This window comes from Bos javanicus, chromosome 24 (assembly GCF_032452875.1).
Source record: "Bos javanicus breed banteng chromosome 24, ARS-OSU_banteng_1.0, whole genome shotgun sequence".
Classification (NCBI taxonomy): Eukaryota; Metazoa; Chordata; class Mammalia; order Artiodactyla; family Bovidae; genus Bos; species Bos javanicus.
Window position 1 is genome coordinate 43,356,992 of NC_083891.1, and position 19,475 is coordinate 43,376,466.

The 19,475-nt window shown below is 44.8% G+C and overlaps 1 protein-coding gene across 8 annotated transcripts in view; it reads left to right on the top strand.

Moving 5' to 3' along the window:
- Window positions 1–19,475, top strand: part of LDLRAD4 (low density lipoprotein receptor class A domain containing 4) — a 172,252-nt gene that overhangs the window by 29,088 nt on the left and 123,689 nt on the right. For 7 of the 8 annotated variants that reach the window (XM_061400029.1, XM_061400038.1, XM_061400039.1 and 4 more), the window contains exon 2: window positions 6,003–6,100. The gene's annotated coding sequence lies outside the window, so the exon portion shown is untranslated. Of the gene's footprint in view, window positions 1–6,002; window positions 6,101–6,445; window positions 17,850–19,475 lie in introns of those variants that run through there. The other variant, XM_061400037.1, reaches the window with a different exon arrangement.

Below are 19,475 nucleotides of genomic sequence, written 5' to 3' on the forward strand. Positions count from 1 at the left end.
TTCATTCTCAGCCTTCTTTCTCCGAAGCATTGAGCTTTGTGTGGAGCTGTGCTTTGTGGGAAGAAGGAAAAGACCTGCACTAACTAGAGTTCAGGGTGCAGGGAGCTGGGTGTGTTCTGTCCTCTGGGCCTAGTACTTCTTCTGCCTAAGTGGGGAGGATGGCTCCGTAACCCCTCGAGTTCCCTGCTGTGAGTCACTGGCTATTTTTACATGTAGAGATAGGCCCAAGAGAGTTAGTTATGCTGAGAAGTGATGAGTTTATTGAAATTCTCTGCCTTGTTTGTCATGGAATTGGTGTTTTGAGTTTTTCTTGGCTTTAGTGTGCTCATTCTGCTGCCTAAGGGGTTGAGCACCAGGGATTAATCTTGGAAATAATGTTCAGATTTATTGAGTGATTTATGAGGGAGTAAGAATATATAATAAGATCCTGAATATAGATTTCGAAAGAGTATGGTGTGTTTCTGTGATGAAAGAAGTTTTAATTTTGTACTTTCTTTAGTAATTTAATGGACTTGAATGTTTTAAAATCTCCCGTTTTTTTTTTTTTTTTTGCACTTCTTAAAATTTATTGGAAGGGCACGGGAAAATCTATACATATATGGGTTATTAACACTGATCTTCATTGCATTATTATTTATAAAGTTAAAAATAATTAACAGAACTGAGTGAGTGAAGTCGCTCAGTCGTGTCCAACTCTTTGCGACCCCATGGACTGTATAGCCCACCAGGTTCCTCCATCCTTGGAATTTTCTAGGCAAGAGTACTGGAGTGGGTTGTCATTTCCTTCTCCAAAATCTCCCGTTTTTATACTAGTCCTTTCAACATTTAAAATAGATACAACTTGAGTAACAATATTCTTTGTTATAAAAAAACTAATTTTAATCTCAAGGATAGCAAAAACTGGATGATTTATGCATTCAACTTTTAAACAGCTTAATGTCTTGCTTAAAAAAATTACAGATCATCAGTTAAAACGATGATCTTAAAATCAGTTAAAAAACGATCTTAAAGAACCTTTGAAATAGGTTGTCATGAAGTTGACAGTAGCGTTTTGTTTCAGATTTAGAGTCAGGGCATTTGACCTACACAGGTTTTTCCATTTTGGTTGGGAATGAATACATATACAAATGGAAAATTAAGAATGATTCTGACTGGAAATTTTCTTAGGGATTTTTTTTTTTTCATTTAACATTCAGCTAATAGCTACATGCCCAAGAATTGGGAGGGATATCTGGCAAAAGTGGTAACTATGGAGCAGAACTACTAAGTAGTGACTCAGGTTCACAAGTAGAATGACATAACCAGTCCCAAAGAAACTGTCTATTCATGGTTTGGAGATAAGACATGATGCTCAGTGTCTTCCACCTATTTTGAAATTAATTTTGAGGCTCTGAGTTCTGCTTTGAAGGATTGCACAAACTCTATTGCTTTAGCCTTATTGTAGTAACCAGAGATGAACAAATCATAACTCTTTTAATTTGGCTTTCAGTTCTGTTCAGTCGCTCAGTCGTGTCTGACTCTTTGCAACCCCATGAATCACAGCACACCAGGCTTCCCTGTCCATCACCAACTCCCGGAGTTCACTGAAACTCATGTCCATCGAGTTGGTGATGCCATCCAGCCATCTCATCCTCTGTCGTCCCCTTCTCCTCCTGCCTCCAATCCCTCCTAGCATCAGAGTCTTTTCCACTGAGTCAACTCTTCGCGTGAGGTGGCCAAAATATTGGAGTTTCAGCTTTAGCATCGTTCCTTTCAAAGAACACCCAGGACTCATCTCCTTTAGAATGGACTGGTTGGATCTCCTTGCAGTCCAAGGGACTCTCAAGAGTCTTCTCCAACACCACAGTTCAAAAGCATCAATTCTTCGGTGCTCAGCTTTCTTCACAGTCCAACTCTCACATCCATACATGACCACTGGAAAAACCATAGCCTTGACTAGATGGACCTTTGTTGGCAAAGTAATGTCTCTGCTTTTGAATACGCTATCTATTGGTCATAACTTTCCTTCCAAGGAGTAAGCGTCTTTTAATTTCATGGCTGCACTCACCATCTGCAGTGATTTTGGAGCCCCCCAAAATAAAGTCTGACATTGTTTCTACTGTTTCCCCATCTATTTGCCATGAAGTGATGGGACCAGATGCCATGATCTTCATTTTCTGAATATTGAGCTTTAAGCCATTTTCACTCTTATCAAGAGGCTTTTTAGTTCCTCTTCACTCTCTGCCATAAGGGTGGTGTCATCTGCATATCTGAGGTTATTGATATTTCTCCTGGCAATCTTGATTCCAGCTTGTGCTTCTTCCAGCCCAGCGTTTCTCATGATGTACTCTGCATATAAGTTAAATAAGCAGGGTGATAATATACACCCTTGATGTACTCTTTTTCCTATTTGGAACCAGTCTGTTCCATGTCTAGTTCTAACTATTGCTTCCTGACCTGCATATAGGTTTCTCAAGAGGCAGGTCAGGTGGTCTGGTATTCCCATCTCTTTCAGAACTTTCCACAGTTTATTGTGATCCACACAGTCAAAGGCTTTGGCATAGTCAATAAAGCAGAAATAGATGTTTTTCTGGAACTCTCTTGCTTTTTCCATGATCTAGTGGATGTTGGCAATTTGATCTCTGGTTCTTCTGCCTTTTCTAAAACCAGCTTGAACATCTGGAAGTTCACGGTTCACGTATTGCTGAAGCCTGGCTTGGAAAATTTTGAGCATTACTTTACTAGTGTTTGAGTATGGTTTCAGTGTGTCTGCCCTCTGATGCCCTCTTGCGACGCCTACCGTCTTACTTGGGGATGAGTGCAATTGTGCAGTAGTTTGAGCATTCTTTGACATTGCCTTTCTTTGGGATTGAAACGAAAACTGACCTTTTCCAGTCCTGTGGCCACTGCTGAGTTTTCCAAATTTTCTGGCATATTGAGTGCAGCACTTTCACAGCATCATCTTCCCTTATATAAAAATGAGTTTCATTCTGAGAGCATTCTCGTAAGTCCCATTTGTTTGTAAGTGCAGTGAAGTTAGCTTAGGTACCCACCAATTAGCTATGTAGAACTGTACTGTAATAGGTTTACAATACTTTTCACACAAGTAATATACAAAAAACAAGCACAAAAACAAAACATTTTTAATCTTACAGTACAGTACCTTGAAGAGTACAGTAGTATAATACAATAGCTAGCATACAGAGGCTGGTATCGAGTAAAAGGGCAACAAGAGTTACTGGTTGGAGGAGGTGGGAGATGGTAGAGCTGAAGGATCAGTGGCAATGGGAGATGGAGGGCAACCTGCAGTTTCACACCTGACGTTGCTGGAACGCATGTTTGCGTCTTTGAAAGTTCACACCTTGAAGGTTTTTATGTAGGGACTTAACTCTGTTTTAAAAAAAATGTTAAAGACCTCCCATGTGCCACATATTCTTCACAAGCATGATGATACCAGGGTGATGGTGATTTGCATTCTTGCCCGCAAAAAGCTCATACTCAAATAGGAGAAATGAGTTTTTGCTTATGGACAGATGAGGCAGGTATGGAGAGCTGTTTTGATTTGGTAGTTGTATGTGCATTTAACATATGCATATATTATAAACTCCTATGTTTAATTAGTAAATATATTTACTGTTGCTATAAAACAAATGACTGTAAACTTAATAACTTAAACTGACACCCGCATGTTATTTCATGATTTCCCATGGGTTGGGAGTCTGGGAATGTCTTAGCTGGTTTTCTACTCAGGATCTCAGAGATTGCCAACAAGCTTCAGCCCAGCTGTGTTCTCTTCTGGAGGCGTGAGTAGGGCAAGAATCCACTTCTAAGCTCATTTAAGTGAGCAGGTTAAATTGTAGCTGTAGGTCCTTGTAGCTGTAGATCTGATGTCCCTGTTTCTTTGCTGGTTGTCAGCTGGAGACCGTCCTCAGTGCCTAGAGGCCCCTGTGGTTCCTTGCTGTGTGGCCCCTCACAGGCCCTTCAGAGATGATTGCACATTTCTTGCGAGCTGCAAAGGGAGTCCTTCACTTTCTATTAATAGTAGGCTGACATGGAGTCTTAAATAGTGAAACCAGATCAAGGGAAGACATCTCATTGCTTTTGTCATGTTCTGACAAAAGCAAGTCATGGATTCTGCCAACACTTATGAGGAGGGAATTATGCAAAGGTGTGACCCCACTGGCAGTCACCTTAGAATTCTATCCACCACATACATTTCTGGTTATTCCACTGACTTCTGTTCCCAGGAAATCAGCATTTGAATCCCAGGAAGACTGACAGGAGCAGTCTCAGTTGAGGAATAAAACCATCATCAAAGTCAGAAGTGGGTTGTTTTCTTCTCTCAGTGAGTAGAAGGCAGGAGAGAGTGTAGGTTCACAGTATTGGTAGGAAGGAGTTACATAAAAATAGAGGGGTATTTGGCTTGTGTGTTCAGGGTGAATGTCCACAGGAATCTCACAGGGTACTTTGGCTGGATACAGTCATTTTTTATTTGAATGTCTTAGTCTTGACTGATCACTCAGGAGTGACATATGGCAGGAACATGCTTCAGGCGGCAGGTTTCCTGCTGCGGCACACAAGCTAGACAGATGGTGGCTTATTCACCCTTGGACAGGAATGTAATCCCACACGTTGGCAGGCTGGGTGCTGAGAGGTGCCTGTGCCATTTGAGACAGAGCTGACTGAGTTGACCTGGAACTGCTTTGTCAGGCATTAGGTGGTCACCTGATGTGACCTGGAGTGATGTGAAGGACAGTGTGCTCATCAAACTGGGAGGAGGATGCTGGTGACAGATCGTGTGAACTGGAACTAGACAGTCGAGAGTCTGTCCTGCCAGCAGGGTGGAGGGCAGAGGTGAAGACAGCCTTGAAGACACAAATCTTGGAAGTGAACACTTCAGCAAGGTCTAAGCATAGGTCATTGTTGCTTCCACAAAATTAGACGTGTTTCAGCGGAGGAAAAAGGTGTGGTCTGTTTCCTTTATAATTAAGGATCAGTGATCCATGTGGTTGACAGATACTTTGGGTTCATAAACTACAGCCATATTTAGGATCTCTGTAGTTAACACCTAGTCCAATAAAGATGTTGTCCAGTATATATGTTTGCGACCCGTCATTGAAGAAAAGGCCTGTGACTTTGAAGAAACAAGTCTGTGTCCTTTGATTGGAGACTGAGAACCTGATGGTCCTGTGGCTGCTGAAGAGCTGTTTGGGGGAGTTTATCCCCAGTTCATGCCATGTACCCCAGACTGTGTGCTGGGGGCTTCTCTCTTCCTTCTCTCTATTATTTGATGCTTGTTTTATTCATTTTGGTGTTTGTGCCTTTTATTGTGACAGTCCTCTAGTATTTAAAAAAATTTTTTTCATTTACTTCTAGCTGAGCTGGGTCTTTGTTGCTGTGCAGGCTTTTGTCTAGTTTCAGCGAGCAAGGGCTGTTCTCTAGTTGCCTTGTGCGGGCTTCTCATCCAGGGGGGTTTCTCTTGTTGTGGATCACAGGCTCTAGGGCGCACGGGCTTCAGTAGTTGTGGCATGCGGGCCAGTAGTTGTGGCTCCCAGGCTTTAGAGCACGGGCTCAATAGTTGTGGCGGGTGCATGGCCTTAGTTGGTCCATGGTATGTGGGATCTTCCTGGGTCAGGGATTGAACCCATGTCTCCTGCATTGGCGGGCGGATTCTTTACCAGTTAGTCACCAGGGAAGCCCCTAAATGGGCATCTTTTAAAAAAAATTTATTTGACTGCCTTGAGTCTCAGGTGCGGCACGTGGGATCTTGGTTGCAGTGTGTAGACTCTAGCTGTGGCAGGCAGGCTCCAGAGTATGGGAGCTCAGTAGTTGCATTGTGCAGGCTTAGTTGCCCTGCAGCATGTGGGATCTTAGTTCCCTGACCAGAGATTGAGCCCGTGGCTGCTTAACCACTGGACCACCAAGGAAGTCCTTTCTAGTATTTTTTGGAATTTGGGGAAGGGGATGGTTCACTAAGGGAAGCCAAGAAATGATTCACTGAAATTCTTTATTTTTCCTTTCAGCAATTCAAGCTCCACGTTGGTAACATCAAAGTGCTCTCTCCTCATTGGACCGTTTTCAGGAACTGACATCAGTTTTCATATAGCTTAAGCTTAAAAAGGTGAGTAGAGCTTGAGACTCTTCTCTTTGATAATGTTTGTGAAGCAGAGCTTGTCACACCACTGATTGTTACGAGATGGTGTCTCTCTCAAGAATGTGGTCCCAACTCCGAGGTGCAAAAACTATTAATATCTTCCCAGTGTAACTGGGATTGAAGGAAAGTTGCATGGTATCAGATTAAATGGGACTTTTTCTTTTTTGTTTAATACCCAAGTATTACCAAATATTATTCACAGTGGGCTGTTAATGTATATAAAATATTTCTAGATTTACTAGAATATCTGAAGAAAAATAATAATCTTGCTATTCAATTTGTCTTTATTGCTGTGCTTGAGCATTTAATACCCAGATGTTTAAACACATTTAAGATTGGTGAGAAGTGGGATTCTTTCTTTCTCATCCTAAATTATTTGTTTTGCTTGGTTTCCAACTTTGTAAAATGGAAATAATACTGGAGTTGCCGTGGGACGTGAGGAGCCACCGTGCTTCCTACAGTACCTGGCGGGTAGTGCACTCAAAACGGCTACTGTGGCAGCCAGTGGGCAGGTTTTCCTTTCTCTGTGTTGGCGTGATCTGTACTGTAAGGGGATGTTGACCTCCTAATCTGCTGTGTTTGTTCCTGTGTTACTTCTTAAGGGCGGGGTATGAGTGGCCTGACCTTGGTGTATTGGAAGTAGGAGCTTAGGTGACACATGTGTTTTGATCACCTCTGGACCTCCTCAGACCCAAAGCTCAATTCAGAGCCAACCCCCATGGGGGACAGTCAGTGAAGGTGCCTGGAAGAGGGGACTGTGGTGCCAGGAGCAGCCTACCTGCCTCAGTCTGCCTCTTCACCTTTGTGTGCCTCTGTTTCATCGACTCTTAAGTATTTTAATGATTCGTCTTCTCCCTAGTTCTCAAGCTGTGGAGAACTTCAAATGAAGATAGGAGACTCTTTAGGAAAGTAAAAAAATTCTATAAAACATAAGATTCTTTTCCCCCTAAATTTTTATGTGCCAGGCATGACTCATTGTTTATGCCATATTCCTTGCTAGAATGTAAGCTTTATAAGGGCAAGAATCTCCCTCCCTCCCACTTGTTTTTTCCTCTAGGACTGGAAGTGGTGCCTGCTAGCTTGGAGTAGTTCAGTGAGCCTTTTGTTAGATGGAATGATTGATGGAGAGTCTCTCAGAGCTTATGCAAACCTTCTTATTCATAGTGGTTGTTGGAAACAGATGAGGCAGTTGGAGAATCAGGAAGGATTTAATGTGCTTCCTTACTGAGGCACACAGACCCTTGGATTTACATGGACTTTTCACAAGTTGGAAGCTTCCCGAAACTGAAGGTGCTCAGAAGCATGCTGTACTTAACAGACACTCTGAGTCAGTGTGGCTTGCAGTTCCTATGTAGTTCTTTGCTGAGTGGATTTCACCATCAGGGATCTGCAAACATGGAGCCCATTTGGTAGTCTCCCAGGGCGGGGTACGCTTGCATAGGTGCACTCAGGCCGAGGGCCTTGTGGGTGGTCAGTGACCGATGGAGTACTTCTTGTTCTCGAAGTTCTTATTACCTGCCAGGCAGTGTGATGTTGGCAAATCCCTTACCTTCCCTGACATGGGGAGTGTTGCTGAGGTGCACTGTTTTTCTTCTACAATTTGGCACACTGACCACCAGCTTGAGGTGGAACGTAGCTCGTTTCCAGCAGGGCCGTAGAGAGTGTGGGCACAGTGTGGTTTCTCATTGTCATCTCAGATGTAGACCTCTTTGACTTCACCCACCAAAACCTGGAACAGTTTTTAAGTAGAATTTTGCTGGGTAACCAAACACACCACTGGACTAATTCCCTATGGAGTGTGATTCTGTGATTGATTTACAGAATTTTGACAGAAGTAGAAATAATTCTTGCAAACTACATAAGTACTCAGTTTTCTCCCATATATGGAGTTACCTCATTCTGTCAGCTATTTTAAGTAACTTTCAGAATTGGTAATGGAAAACTTTTTCTTGACTACATTACTATATATGGATTTTAATTAAAAGTAAAGCTGTATTGCTCCTTCTGACTACGACAGGAGTTAAGAGCAAATTCCCATCTGCAGAACTGCCTGTTGCCTGGTGCAGTGTGGCAGCAGGTCGGTGCAGTACAGGTCATTTCTAGGCACATACTTGGATTCTGAGGTGTTGTAAGAGCTTTTATCTCTAAGATAGGTTCTCACAGCTGACTGTCCTGGAGTTTATTCTTGATCTGTCACTTGTAAAATTGTGTCCCTTGAAGCTCACAGCTGGACTGGGACACATTCCTGCATGCTGATGGAATGGACTGGTGGCATTACCACAGTGCTCTATCTGCTGGGCTGGGACAGCCCAGGGAGGTCTGGGCTTTTCATTAACTACAAAATGTGCTTGTTTTACTGTACAGTGCAATTTTTTGGACTTGGTTTTAAAATCAGGTCGAGTCCCCATGTCTGGGTTGTTATTAAACGTGTTTTAAAATTTAGACCTCCTTAATAAATCTGAACACAGGTGCCTCTTTGCCATATCACGTCTATAAGGTATAGCTGGAAACACGACGTTTGGCCCAAATTCTGTGCTTGCTGCTTTCACTCACTTTATTTTTTATACTCTCCTCCGCACCCCCCACCTTTAGGAAACCCTAACCCCTCTGGGACTAAGGTCTTCTCTTCTTAATGTAGGATAATAATTGTTTTGTGGAATTACTGTGAAGATTCTTAATTTAGCATTCAGTGCATGGTCAGAGCTTGATGAAATGTCAGCTGTTGTTTTTCGTCCAAATGCTAGCTTTTACCCAGGGACCGTGGCTGTCTGGGTCAGAGAAAGAGAGCGGAGGTGGATCTTCCCATCCGATTTCAGGAGTAAGAGGTGTGCTGAAGAGTTCCATGAGGTGTCTTTCTGGAGCCAGGAGGGTGAAGTGCTGGAGCCCTGGCTGAGCACAGAGCTGCTGGGATGGGGGTGAACAGGTCATGAATTGCAGTTTCTTATACCTTCTCCTGTCCTCTTCATGAGACGTAGACATGGTCAGCTTTCAGCACTGAGAAGAAAGGTTCAGACGGGGACGTCCCACTTCTTATTTTGGTTTCCTTCAAGGTCCCTGAGGTATGTGAAGTGGATGATGAGGACCAGGGAGCCAAGTGGAAGTTCCAGTGTGAGACGTGTGGTTGCAGTGGGGACGTGCTCTAGTAGTCAAAACGTGACTGTAGATATGGGTGATGCAGCCTGACCTGAGCTTCTGTCTTTGTGTTACATTTAAACTTTCAGGCTACATCAGAGAAGATCAGTAGTGTTGGGAGAAGCACACCTCCGAGTACAGGTTTCTGCTGTTCACACTGTCTGAAGGAATGCTTACTTTCTCCAGATGTGTTTTTGCCAATGTCCAGTAAAACATATTAAACTGTGGAAGGTTTATGCTGGGGGTTCCCTAACTTGAAGGAGGATTTAAACTCTGCCTCACAGTTAGGTTGGGGTCATTCAGAAGCTGCACCAAGACATCCTGGCTCTGTGAGGAGCCAGGCAATCTTGGCTGTTAGGTTGGGGTCATTTGGTGCCTCTCTGGCCTTTGAGGTTGTCATCAGGGGAGGTGACACCAAGATTCCCAGTCGGGGACGGGTGTCCTAGGACAGATCCTAGGTAGACTAGGTCCAGGGTCCCTCTTGTCTTGTGAGAGTTTCTGGGTTCTCCAGGTCTCATTCAGGCTCTCCCACCTTCCGTGTTCTTCCTTCCTTCCCTCCCTGCCCTCTCCCCGCCGAGCCGTGTGTGCAGCATCAGGGGACTCGGGACTCAGGTTTGAGTCCCATCTCACTGCTTTCCCCTCATTCTTCCACTTGAAGGTGAAGAGTGGCGTGGAGGAAAACTACTAGAGTTCAGCAAGGGCACCAGGGATGCTTTATGGTAAGAGGAAGACCCAGCAAGGCAGAGGGGAAGGCCAGCAGGCAGACACCACTTCTAGAAGCTGGGAGGAGAGTCCTGTTGCCTTGGCCATCTCTGCCTGTGGCCTGGGAAATTGAGCATTTGCTCTGCCTGGGCACTGGGTGCTGTCCTTGTGTTGTTAAGACTAGACTATTTTCTCATCAAGTAGACATTCAGAAAAACACCTTTATGTTTTGTGTTAAACCAAAACACACAACAACTTCGTCAGTTGATGCCTAGCACAGTGTCAAACTGCTAAAAAGCTAGCAAATGTTACACCTAAAATTTTTCTGGGGGAGGTAAAGGTGGGGGGTGTGGAGGAGAGTATAAAAATAAATCTTTTAGAGAATCTGGGTTGCTTAGTGGCATGTGTATTTTTCCATGGTGGAGGAGGTTAGAAATAGCATTACTTTTTATGGGTTTCTCAGCAGCAGCTCAAAGATTTGGCTTTGTGGGCTTGGTCTGTGTGTGGGTGAGGCGGCTCCGGCAGCCTGCGGGGTAGAGGCAGTGCCTGTCTGTCTGCACCCCTCTGCCTGCCCGCCCGCCCCCCCCTCCACCCCCGCAGCTATCACCCAGATGAACAGTGCTCATGTGTGAATGTGATCTCCAAGGTTAGGCTACTGTGGGGACCTGTCTGTGGCAGCAGATGCTGCTGGAGCAGATGGAGCCTCAGCGGTCCCACAGAGTCACATGGGTGCGTGTGTGAGGGCAGGTGCCAGGCGTGGGTGCTGTGATCTGGGAGACATCCTCTGGGGGTGCTGTGTGTCTGCTGGCTGGACCTCCTAGTCCCTGTGAGCTGGCCTCTCCTTTGAGCCTTAATCTCAGCACGGTTCGCAGGCCACTCCTTCAGAAGGGGCCCTCAGGGATTCTTGAAATTTGTTAGAGTTACGTAATTCTTACAGATGGAGGTGGGTCTCCCAGTGTTTCTCAGATTCAAAGCAGGAAGGAAATGGAAGGAGGTAGCCACTGGGACTGAGATTTTTAACCCCCAGGGGACCCAGGAATATGTGAATTCTTTGAAATTGTGCCTGTTACTGTAGAGAAGGCCAGGGCTTTGATGGGATTCTCAGTAAGATTTTGATCTCCGTAAAGGTGAGGTAAAGTTCAGTTAACTTGGAAAAGTCATTTTGGAAACGTAGTGAGTGTGGGGAGAGGAGGTGTTGGCAGGATGTCCGCTTATACGTTGTGTGGCAACACAAGAGGGGACCCCCATCTGCTGGGGTTTTTCTTTGTGGGCATTTTTCTTGAATTTTCCATAACATTGTACTGGGAGTGGTTCCTGCCAAAGTCCAGTTGCCAGTGCTTGGTTACCTTTGCAAGCTTGGTGCTTGGGAGGGGGCCTGGCTACTTGCTCATCATTTGGGGTCTTTGTGGATTCATCCTGACATTAAAAAAAAAAGGCAAAAAACTTTTATTAATTTTTTTTTTTTCCTTTCTTGGCTGTGCTGGGTCTTTGTTGCTTCCCGTGGGCTTTCTCTAGCTGCAGTGAGCAGGGACTACTCTCTAATTGCAGTGTGTGAGCTTTTCATTGTGCTGGCTTCTCTTGTTGTGGAGCACATGCAGGCTTCAGTAGGTGTGCCTCCGGGGCTCTGGAGCATGGGCTCAGTAGTTGTGGCACACAGGCTTAGTTGCCCCTTGGTATCTGGGATCTTCCAGGACCAGGGATTGAACCTGTGTTCCCTGCATTGCAAGGTGGATTCTTAACCACTGGACCACCAGGGAAGCCCCTTGGTCCGATGTTTAATCAGCAGTTTTCCCCTCTTTCGCTGGGTCTGTAGTACCATGTTCTCTACAGTTTTTCTGGAGACTCTCGGGGGTGATTATGATAGGCCAGCAGCTGTCAGCGGACATGGAGGAAACCTTAGATGACAAGTACTTCACCTGTACTTCCACAGGTTGCCGTAGCTTTGGCACTGCTCAGTGGTGCCTGCTTCTGCACGTTCTGTCTGAGTGGCCGGTCACCTTGAGGGGACAGGATCAATGGGGAAGCATGCCGATGACTTGCAAACACAAAGTGTTACAGCCGCCCCAGGACTATGTGGGCGAGAGTGCCTCAGCCAGGATGGGAGTGGTACCCATGTTGACTGGGCCGCACGGTCCACTGGGAGCAAAAGTGTTTATGTGGAGTCTGTGAGTGGAGCTGGAGAAGTCAGGAACATTACTCGGGCACCTCTCTTCTGGAGCAGAATGTCGGGGTGCCCTGGAACCAGGGCGAATTAGAGCAGGCAGCACTTGTCCCGAACATGACCTGCGTCTGTGCTTGCTTTTTAAAAGTTCCACAGCTGCTACCTGAGATGGACGTTCTGTTCTGTTGTAATATTTTACCTGAGCAGTTACATTGTGAGAATAATAATGCTGTGGGCTCTCTTGAGTTGTCTGCTTGAGTCGATTCCCGATTGCCCAGGGCAGTGATTGGGCGGGCATTTCTGCTTCCTGGGTGCCAGTCAGGCAGCTGCCATGTCCTGTCACCTCATTCTTCATCTCTGGGTATCCCTGTGGACTTTGTAAAGATAAGAGAATCTGCTCAGGTTCTTAAGTCATTTGAGAAAAGTTTTACGGGTCCAGGTGGGTCTGGGAAGTATTTTTTAGTGCTTTGCAAGATATGAGAGTGCTTTCCAGTTGTCATTAAGAACTTGTTGCCACTAGTGAGTCTGAGTGAACTCCGGGAGTTGGTGATGGACAGGGAGGCCTGGCGTGCTGCAATTCATGGGGTCGCAAAGAGTCGGACACGACTGAGCGACTGAACTGAACTGAACCACTTAGTATTGTGGTATTTAAGTCAGTTACCTAATTTTTAATCTTTAACTGGTTCTCAAACATTCTGCTGCTCCCTTTTTTCAAAAAATGTGGTAGAAAATATGTAACAATTTGAAACACTGTGCACTGCTAGTGGTAATGAAAAATGGTCATGCTGCTGGGGAAAACAGTATGTTTTAACCATTTTATTTATTTATATTTTTTTGTTTTAACCATTTTAAAGTGTACAGTTGAGTGGTATTAACACATTCACATTGATGTGCAGTTCCATCCCCAGAATTGGCTTCATCTTGAAAGCCTCAAGCTCTGTTTCCATCAACCACTGACTGCTATCCCCACCCCAGCCCCTAGCATCCAGTGTTCTGCCCTTTGGCTCTTGGAACTTGATTGCTGTAGACCTGGCACTGGTGTGATCATGGAGTATTTGTCATTTGGTGACTGGCTCACTTCACTTAGCATAGTGTTCTCAAGGCTCATGTTATTGCAAGTGTCGGAATTTCATTCCTTTTTAAGACTGAATAATATTCCATGGTCTGTATAGAGCACATTTTGTTTATCCATTTGTTTGTCGATGGACACTTGGGTAGCTTCCATCTTTTGGCTGTTGGAAATAGTGCTTCTGTGAACATAAACACCTCTTCAAATCCTTGCTTTCAGTTCTTTGGATATCCTCACTTAAAAATAAAGTCTTAAAATTTATTTATTTTTTCCAAAATATATTTTTAAAAGCACACTCTCAATTAGACGCTATTGTTATGGAGTTGCTAAGTTGTGTCAGACTTTGCGATCCCATGGACTGCAGCACTCCAGGCTTCCCTGTCCTTCACTGTCTCCTGGAGTTTGCTCAAACTCGTGTCCTTTGAGTCAGTGAATCCATCCAACCATCTCATCCTCTGTCACCTCCTCTCTTCCTGCCCTGAATCTTTCCCAGCATCTTTTCCCAGATCCAAAGAATCAGCTCTTTGCAGCACGTGGCCAAAGTATTAGAGCTTTGACTTCAGCATCAGTCCTTCCATTGAATATTCGGGGTTGATTTCCTTTAGGATTGACTGGTTTGATCTCCTTACTGTCCAAGGGACTCTCAGGTGTCTTCTCCAGCACATAGTTTGAAGGGAATGGCAAACCACTCCAGTATTCTTGCCTCAAGAATCCCATGAACAGTATGAAAAGGCAAAAAAGACACCATTAGGAATCCAAAAGAAAGATATACTTAAGTATGGAGGTGATCTGCTTACAGTCAGCTTCCCAGGTGGCACTAGTGGTAAAGAACTCATCTGCCATTGCAGGAGACATAATAGACTCAGGTTTGGCCCCTGGGTTGAAAAGATCCCTTAAAGGAGGGCACAGCAACCCACTCCAGCATTCTTGCCTGGAGAATCCCATGGCTAGAGAAGCCTGACAGGCCACAGTCCATAGGTTGCACAGAGTTGGACGTGACTGAAGTGACTTAACACGCACAAACAAACAGAGTTGGGAGCTATCCTTTGTTATCCTATAATATTTTAGAGGTAATATCATTTAATAATGATAATTATACCAACAAATCTCTTGTAAATGTTCTGCTGCTGCTAAGTCACTCAGTCGTGTCCAACTCTTTGCAACCCCATAGACGGCAGCCCACCAGGCTCCCCCGTCCCTGGGATTCTCCAGGCAAGAACACTGGAGTGGGTTACCTTGAGTGAAGCATTATTCTTTAGACAAAACTCCAGGTAGGGCTATCTTCCAGGAAAAACCCACCTGGCCTACAAGTTGCTCTTGTGTTGTCAGGGCTGCTGCTAAGGGAAACTGACAAAAAATATGAAAAAAAAAAAAAAAAGGAAAAATTGCAGAATTTCTGGTCTGACTCTCTGTTTTTCCTGAAGATTGGAAACGTAAAATTGTGGCCTTTTGTGGATAATAGTGCATTAAGAATTCCACAAACTCTTTACCATAATGATTTACAGTGATCTTGTGCAGTAGGAAGGCTTTCGTGTGGCAGTAGCAGCTCCCGCCCTCAGGAGCCTGTCTTCAGGGCAGGGGACACCCGGGCAGATCAAAGGTGATGTTCGTGGTGAAGTACAGGGAGTTGTCTCAGTCTTGGCAGACCTGGGCTTCACAAGGGTGTGAATATGTTCTGTCACCAAGACAGAAAGCTGCTGTTGGAAGAGGAGCAGGGGGACGTGAGCAGGGTCACGACCAGCTGTTGGTGATAAAGTTCATCTTGTGCCCACCTCAGAGCTCCAGCTGTGTGTTGGGCCCTCTGAGGGGCTTGGGCTCAGAGATGGCTGGGAAACAGGCCCTGCAGCACAGGGGGTCTGATGGAAGAGACCTGCAATCATGTCCCTGGTTGCAGTCCACGTTGCTGTGTGCTCAGCATGTGCTGCCGAGGGGACCCAGGCACAGAAGCCTGTGTACACCCCTCATGGAGATCGTGACACGTGAAGTGGGGCCTACAGCACGCTGTGTGTCTGCAGGTGGACACGTGCAAGGAGAGAGCGTTCTGGGCAAAGGCGGAGGCTCAGCGAGAGGCACAGCCATGAGAAGGTGAATATGGCTGGGGCTGAGGTGGCTTGGGAAGGAAGGTGAGAAACAGAAGGCTGGGCAAGAAAGTGGGGGCCAGACCCCAAGTATCTAAATGTGTGTAGGTTGTTATGTGGTAGGGGAGACCTTTTGGGGAAGAAGGTGTCATTAGTTAAGGAAGTTGGGTCTGGGAGCTGTGGGAGGGGTGAGTGGAGGGAGAGGCAGAGGCTGAGAAGAGCAGCCCAGAGAAGAGCGAGGAAGCTTCTTAAGGCAGAGGTGAGACGGCCTGAGCAGGCTCTGGTGACAGGAGAAGGCCTTGTGGCAAGAGGCCATGAGTGTCCAGTGAGAGACACTGAATGACTTCGAGGCTTGGGTAAGTGGGAGACAAGTGAGCAGAGACAGATGGGCTAGGAGGTGGGGATGGCTCAGCATGAGACTCCTCACTGACAGGCGGTGCGAGAGGCTGGAGGTCAGTCAGGCCACAGGCTGAGGCTGGGTTGGAAGAGGGATCCGGGGTTGTCAGCATGAGACACACTCACCCCAGAGACACCAGACAAATCCAAGGATAGGCCTCCTGGAACGGGTATAAAGACAACAGATACGTAACTTGCTTTGTATTGTTACAGTGATGAAGGTCGATTCTGTTGTCAGGTTTTTGTCTGTTTCTCATGAACTGTCAGAAAACAGACATCGAGCTTTAACATTTAGTGCTGTGTATCATTTTAGCTAGTCATAGTCACACAGCCTTAAAGACTGTCCCCTTGGCATTCCCATTATTCCTAGTATTTCCTGTCTATACCTGGATGCCTTAGGCCTGTTCCAACTCACAGTTACTCTTGTATAGATCATCTCAGAAATCACCCGAGACAGTGCACAGTATCATCAGCCTTCAATTTGGATGATTTTGGCCAGTGAACTCCTAGTTTCAAAATCCCCTAAAACTACTCAGAAGTACTTTTAAGAATTTCACCCCATTTGTCAATGAGAACTCAGTAAAGCTGGAGGAAGAAGAAACTCACCTCATCTCTAAATGTAATTGGAAAGACTTCACTGATGATGTTCTAACATTAGAAATTGAGAATACTCAGAAACGTTGCAGTAACTCTTCTTTCACAAATGCGTTTTAACGAACATACTTTATTAACGTGCTACCAAAGGTAAGGATAAAATGGGGCTTGTGTTCTGTATCTCCTGGGTTGGGTCTGATAAACAAAGATGTGAGAAAGGAACCCTTGCTTATCTTTGGAAGGTGGGTGAGGGAGTGGGAATGTCTTTTGAATAAAGAAGAATGCTTGTTACTTGCTTGTCTCATGTCCCAGCTATGAAGACTTGACTTTATTGAGTGAGCTCTTAAATTTTCTGCACCATCTGCCATCACACTGTGGAAGGGGCACCCAAATTCTTATTACTGTTTTCATTTTGATCTCATGTGAAACTGAGAAATGTGTATTATGAGGAGTGGACTTAACTCCGGGTTAAAATCAGATGATTGAATATTTATTTCAGAGAAAATGCTAGTAATTAATATAAACCTCTTGCAGTTAAGAAAAATTCAAAGAAGATCAATTAAGTAATACCGATGTCATTGATTCAATGCAGAGAAAATGGTAAAAACCTGTATCAAAGGAGGCAGAGAGATTAAGAAAAAATGTACCTGTATAGCTAATATCAGTTTAATCAGTTGAGTTTTTAGAAAATCTAATACAGACCAAGAAACCATCAGATAAATGACTAGTTACTATCACTGTAATCTCCAAAATGTTTACTCTGTTCCATGAAGGGAGTAGAAAGGGAATAATGATCAGTTTATATTTCTCTCACATTTTGAAGTGAAGATTTACTTCTGTAGCAATTCGAATTTTTTATAGATGAAACATACTGAGTTTTACAATTCCTCAATTGTATGTAAGTAGAATATAGCGCAGAATAAAATGGACAAGTACCCTGACCTCAATTTCCGATGACTAAAAAGATTTTTTTTAAACCATCTCTGTCATTAGCCGAAATCACATCAATAAAGGTCTACTCCATATCTGTTTAAAGGACAAGGGTTTGTTGAAATGGAAAGATTTATGTGGCCATCCATATTAGCATTGTTTACACTAAAACTGTCTTGAGTTTACAGCAGAGGAAAGTTTAATTGATGCTAGTAGGATCCGTTATACAACTTTGTCTATTTCACACTAAAATATTGCAGAAATAGTAACAGTTTTAATAATCTAAAAAAAGGATCCATAAAGGAATCAGTCAGTACTGTGACTGCACATGAAAAATGCTTTAGAAACCATTGCTACAAGGTGAATTGAAGGTCATAATAACACTTCTGGCAACCATGGTGACAGTAACAAAGCACTAAGACTCACTGACATAACTGTCCTGCTTAGAAGCATTTAAGACACCAGCTAGGAAAAAGTGAACAAGTATGGAGATTTGGCAGAAGAACTGAAACGCTGGAAAACAGCAGCCACCACTTCGGCATTTTGGCAGGTGGGGGCTTCTAGAAACACAATCAGCCCTCATGAGGAACTTGGACTCTGTTCTGCTTTGCGACAGTTCAGGATGCTGTGCTGCCTGGTGTTTTCCGCATTATGGTGAGGGTCCCATCACCTGAACTGTTTAGCAGTTCCTTTAAATATACTCTGAGCTTGCACTATAATATATATTGTATATATAAAGGAAGTCCATTCCAGAGTGCATATTGATAACTTCTCATAGGGACTTAAATTATATCCTGTTGGGACTTCCCTGGAAGCAGGGGATACAGTTGGATCCCTGGTTGGGGAACTAAGATCCCCATACTGAGGGGCAATTGGAGAGCCCACTCACCACAATGAAGACACAGCACAGCCACAAAAAATCACATTCTGTTCACTTTCTCCTTTGTCCCTGTCATATGATGGGTAAACTGAGGATGGGAGAGGACCTGAGATGTGCCCTGGTGTCTGTGAGGACTCTTACAGTGTTAGAGGGATCATAGGTTGCAGCACATCGAACTGTTCAAGGATTCATAAATGTGTAAGTGTATGTAAGACTTAGTTCTGTTATTTGTCTAGTTCCCTAATCACTTACTTCAAACCCTCTTCAGGAATGTTATCTTTGATTTACAGTTGAATGAAAAACATTGACTCCGTCTTTTGGGAACTTGAGTTGTCAGTGGAGAAAGCATAAGTAGACCAGGATTGAGAGTTGTTAGTCGTCCACTGTAACACTTTGCAAAGGGAAAGACAGATGAGGTGAAACCATCTGGGCTCCATCTGTCTCTGTCCTGGAGAGTGCTGTTCACCTGCAGACCTACCCAGTCCTGAGCCACCGGAATGGCTGCAGAGATAGTTACAGAAAGAACGGATGGCTTTCAACCACAAGATGAAAACTCTTCCTTATGAAGTTGGGTGCTTGAGCTTCTCAGGGTGAAGAATCGTGCTCAAGAACAGGCTTCATGTCACCTCAGGAAGAAACACCCTCTGTCTAACCTTTTATGAGAGTGTTGGGGTCATGGTGGAGGTCCAGCCTCTTCTGGGCGAGCCATTGCGACATTCTGTGTGTTCAGTTTAGGACCACAAGATTGGCTTTTGGCCCTGTGTGTGTCCAGTCGTGTGGTTCTTATGCACTGGTGGACGTGATGGGCTCATGCACTGGGTGGGACTGTGCCCCAGGGGAGTCCTCGTCACTGCGTGTGGCTGTAGGAGTGAGTGAGGTCCTGACAGTTAGGATGGAGGCGTCCATTTCTTCCACTGATCATCAAACCGCATGAGTTTGTTTCCTCATGATTCTCAGCAGCCTTAGTCCCATGATCCTCACAGTTAGAGGAGCTGGGGTCCTTTCTTCTTTTATGGAGAACTCCATAGAAAAGTGTTAATACTTGAAGTGCTTAACGTGTTTAGCTTGTAGTCAGTGTGACTGGGCCAAGGGGTGCCCACGTTAAATATTTCTGGATGTGTCTGTGAGAGTGTTTCCAGATGAGTCAGACTTAGTAGATGGCCTCCCTGCTGTGGGTAGACGTTGTCCAGTCCATTGAAGGCCTGCAGAGAGCAGAAGGGAGAGGAAGGGGGAATCTCGCCCCTCTGCTTCCTGCCTGCCTGCTTCAGGTGTGATATCCTGCTCTGGGCTGGCGTTGACATTAATGGTTCTCAGGTCTTCGACTCTGCCTCTTCTCAAGCCTTTGACAATCCTAGCTTCCCTGGGTCTGCAGTTTGCAGACGGCAGATCGAGGGACTTCT